This window comes from Triticum urartu, chromosome 5, assembly GCF_003073215.2.
Source record: "Triticum urartu cultivar G1812 chromosome 5, Tu2.1, whole genome shotgun sequence".
NCBI classification, from domain to species: domain Eukaryota; kingdom Viridiplantae; phylum Streptophyta; class Magnoliopsida; order Poales; family Poaceae; genus Triticum; species Triticum urartu.
In genome coordinates this window covers 438,026,799-438,031,994 of record NC_053026.1, presented here as the reverse complement: position 1 = coordinate 438,031,994, position 5,196 = coordinate 438,026,799, and positions in this window count along the sequence as shown.

Sequence of the window (5,196 nt, the reverse complement as noted above, 5' to 3'; positions counted from 1 at the left end):
CGTATAATCGATTGGCCAAACATGGGCCAAAAAGACCGCATTATGGCCGTAAACGGGCTAGAGTTGGAATCTTCCGTTCATGGGCCGACCATAACGGGCCATCGTTAATAGGCCGTATTTGATGACGCTATGAAATCGGCCCAACGTATTAACGGACCACAAACGGGCCGACTGTAACCACGGGCTGAATTTGGCCCACAAGCAGAAAATGACAGTAACGGGCCATAAGTAAACGAATGCTGGAAATGAGCCCAAGAATAAATGGGCTCTAAGAAGGCCGAAAGATAACATGGGCTGGAAACGGCCCAACGGAATAACGGGCCGTTAATGGGTATAAAGTGATACACTGTTCATTACGGGCCAGTTTCACCACGGGCCGTTAATGGGTGTAAAGTGATACACTGTTCATTACGGCCCAGTTTCTCCACGGGCCATTAGTAGGCCAAGAGTTACATAGGGCCTCATATGGGCCGAAAGATATCATGGGCCATACATGGGCCAGAAGTGAAAACGGGCTGGAATCATATTGGATGGCCCAGATGACGCTACTGGGCCTAATTCGGATAGCGTGTAACGGGCCTTGGGTTAGCGGGCTGTAAATGGGCTATATTCGAACAAGCCGTTAACATGCTTTCCATGGGCCGGCCCGTCAGCTTTTGACCAAGTCAAACGAGCCGGCCTTTTCAAAGGAATGGGCCTCTGTTGGGCCGTGCCACGTGTCGACGTATCATAGGCGCCTTCCGTCCAATGAGTGGTTGACATCTGTCCCAACGATGAGCCGACACGTGTTTCCTCCAGCCAATGATGATTTTACACGTGAAAAATCCCCATTGGTCGGGGCTGTTAATGGGTTATCGGATCCAAAACCCGACCCGATAGCTTAACGGCGTTTCGTTACGGTGGATGCCACGTGTCGGTCACCCTTGACGAAAGCACTTCTGTGACGCGCGATTTATCGTCATGGAAGTGGACACTTCCGTGATGACAATTTTGGTAATGTCATGGAACACTTCTATGACAGCACAGGTATGACTATCTTGATTCTGTCATAAATTTGTCATGGATGTACATGCATGACAAAAAAAGTGACCTACTGTGACAAACACGTATCATCACGGAAGTGTATTTTTTTGTAGTGCTCGGGGCATCCCCAAGCTTAGGCTTTTTGACATCCTTGAATATTTCCTTGGGGTGCCTTGGGCATCCCCAAGCTTAGGCTATTGCCACTCCTTATTCCATAGTCCATCAAATCCTTGCCCAAAACTTGAAAACTTCACAACACAAAACTCCAACAGAAAATCTCGAAAGCTCCGTTAGTATAAGAAAATAAATAACCACTTTTGGTACTATTGTGAACCCATTCTTCATTTATATTGGTGTAATATCTACTGTATTCCAATCTTCCATGGTTTATACCCCCCGATACTAGCCATAGATGCATCAAAATAAGCAACACAACACGTGAAAAACTGAATCTGTCAAAAATAAAACAGTTTGTAGCAATCTGGAGATTTCTAATACTTCTGTAACTCGAACAATTCTGGGAAATTAGGAAGTCCTACATAATATGTTTATTAATCCTCTGCAAAAAGATACACTATTTTATTGCGCTTTTGTTAAAAATTAAAACTAATCTCCTCGGCGCAAAAGTTTCTGTTTTTCACCAGGATCAAATTAACTATCACTGTAAGCTATCCCGAAGGTCTTACTTGGCACAAACACTAATTAAAACACAAAACCACATCTAACCAGAGGCTAGATGATTTATCCAAAGCAAAACATGACCTAAAAATCAAGAACAGAAATAAAATCGGGTTGCCTCCCAACAAGCGCTATTGTTTAACGCCCCTAGCTAGGCATAAAAACACGAATAGATCTAAGTATTATCATCTTTGGCATGCAATCCATAAGTGGATCTCATAATAGATTCATAAGGCAATTTAATTTTCATTCTTGGAAAGTGTTCCATGCCTTCCCTTAATGAAAATTGAAATCTAATGTTCCCTTCTTTCATATCAATAATTGTACCAATCGTTCTAAGGAAGGGTCTACCAAGAATAATAGGACATGTAGGATTGCAATCTATATCAAGAACAATGAAATCTACGGGCACATAATTCCTATTTGCAACAATAAAAACATCATTAATTCTTCCCATAGGTTTCTTAATAGTGGAATCCGCAAAATGCAAATTTAAGGAACAATCGTCAAATTCATGGAAACCTAACACATCACATAAAGTTTTCAGAATCGTGGAAACACTAGCACCCAAATCACCCAAAGCATAAAATTCATAATTTGTAATCTTAATAGTAGGTTCCCACTCATCATAAGTTTTCTAGGAATATAAACTTCCAAATTAAGCTTTTCTCCATAAGATTGCATCATAGCATCAACGATATGTTTGGTAAAAGATTTGTTTTGATTATAAGCATGAGGATAATTCAACACGGATTGAAACAAGGAAATACAATCTATTAAAGAGCAATTATCATAATTAAAGTCCTTGAAATCCAAAATAGTGGGTTCATTGCTATCTAAAGTTTTGACCTCTTCAATCCCACTTTTATCAATTTTTGCATCAAGATCTAAAAACTCCGAATCATTGGGACGCCTTCTAACTAAAGTTGACTCATCTCCAGTCCCATCTTTATAAAGATTAATATTGGAAAACAAAGATTCAATAGGAGTCACATCAATCACTTTTAGATATGCATCGTTATTTTCAGCCTCTGGTTTGGCGGTCATTTTGTTTACTATAGTAGCTTGTTTATCAGAAATTTGACCTACCAAATTTTCAAGATTTGAAAATTGAGATCTCAAACCATAAAATTCCTTAGATATATCATAAAGCTCTTTATTCATGTATTCCATAAAACTTTTCTGCTCCTTGAGCTCGTTTCTAAAGAAATTGTTATGCTCAAATTGCAAAGACATAAAGCTTGTAACATTATTTTAAATTTCATCTAACCTCCTAAGATGAGGGTAAACGTTCTTTGGAAGCAGTCTAACACATGAGCACACTAAAAGCAAACGAAGAATACGAACGGAAGAGGGGCGAAGAAAAGGCGAATCTTTTCGAAAATCGTTTTAGAAGTGCGGGAGAGGAAAACGAGAGGCGAATGGAAAATAATGTGCGAGAGATGAGAGTTTATGATGGGTACTTGGTATGTCTTTGCTTGGTGTAGATCTCCATGGCAACGGCGCCAGAAATCCTTCCTGCTACCTCTTGAGCTTGCGTTAGTTTTTCCCTTGAAAAGGAAAGGGTGATGCAGTAAAGGAGCGTAAGTATTTCCCTCAGTTTTGAGAACCAAGGTATCAATCCAGTAGGAGACTACGCAACAAGCCACCGAATACCTGCACAAACAAACACTAACTTGCAACCAATGCGATAAAGGGGTTCTCAATCCCTTCACGGTTATTCGCAAAGTGAGATCGGATAGAGATGGATAAATGGTAAAGTAATATTTTTGGTTTATGAAACGGAAAGTAGAAGATTGCAAAGAAAGTAAATCGGAAACTAAAAGTGTAGATCGGAAACTTATATGATGGAAAATAGACCTGGGGGCCATAGGTTTCACTAGAGGCTTCTCTCAAGATACAAATTATTACGATGGGTGAACAAATTACTGTCGAGCAATTGATAGAAAAGCGTAAAGTTATGACGATATCTAAGGCAATGATCATGAATATAGGCATCACGTCCGTGTCAACTAGACCGAAGCGATTCTGCATCTACTACTATTACTCCACACATCAACCGCTATCCAGCATGCATCTAGAGTATTAAGTTCATAAAGAACGGAGTAACACCTTAAGCAAGATGACATGATGTAGAGGAATTAACTCAAGAAATATGATGATAAACCCATCTTTTTACCCTCGATGGCAACAATACAATACGTGTCTTGCTGCCCCTACTGTCACTGGGAAAGCACACTGCAAGATTGAACCCAAAGCTAAGCTCTTCTCTCATTGCAAGAAAAACCAATCCAGTTGGCCAAACCAAATCGATAGTTCGAAGAGATTTGCAACGATATCAAATCATGCATATAAGAATTCAGAGGAGATTCAAATAATATTCATAGATAAGCTGATCATAAATCCATAATTCATTGGATCTCGGCAAACACACCGCAAAAAAGTATTACATAGAATAGATCTCCAAGAACATCGAGAACTTTGTATTGAGGATCAAAGAGAGAGAGAGAGAGAAGAAGCCATCTAGCTCCTAGCTATGGACCCGTAGGTCTGAAGTAAACTACTCACGCTTCATTGGAGAGGCAATGGTGTTGATGTAGAAGCCCTCTGTGATTGATTCCCCCTCCGTCGGGATGCCGGAAAAGGCCCCAAGATGGGATCTCACGGGTAGAGAAGGTTGCGGCGGTGGAAAAGTGGTTTTGTGGCTCCCCTGGATGTTTTTGGGTATAAGAGTATATATAGGCGGAAGAATTAGGTCAGGGGAGCTACGAGGGACCCACAAGGTCGGGGGGCGCGCCCTCCACCCTTGTGGCCGCATCGAGGATCCTCTGACTTGTACTCCAAGTCTCCTGGGTGTCTTCTGGTCCAAGAAAAATCATGGCGAAAGTTTTATTCCGTTTGGACTCCATTTGGTATCCGTTTTCTGTGGAACTCTAAAACAAGGGAAAAAACAAAAACTGACACTGGGCTCTAGGTTAAAAGGTTAGTCCCAAAAATCATATAAAATAACATATTAATGCATATAAAACATCCAAAACAAATAATATGATAGCATGGAACAATAAAAAATTATAGATACGTTGGAGACGTATCACGACGCGTCTGCACAGAGATTCATGTGCCAACATCCAATAGCACATATTGTGCTGCCCGCGCGACGTTCCAAGAACCGTCATTCGCTTAAAATTTTCAAGTTCTTTTTTTTTAGAAATGGAGGAGGACTCCCGTCCTCTGCATCTGGATGATGCATGCAGCCACTTTATTAATTATTCACACAAGATCTTACAAAGTCATACAACAGTAAGACTAAAGCCACTGTCTAGGCAACATCTGTCGCTACTCCTATCCAGTTGATGTAGGGATGCTGATAGTCAGGGCCTAATACCAAACAGATCTTGCAGCCAAACCTAACATCTAAGACCTGAGGTCCCAACCAGGACGCCTGCCGGGTATGGGGCACCCACCAGTCCGGCGCACTCCTCAACCAGGACGCCT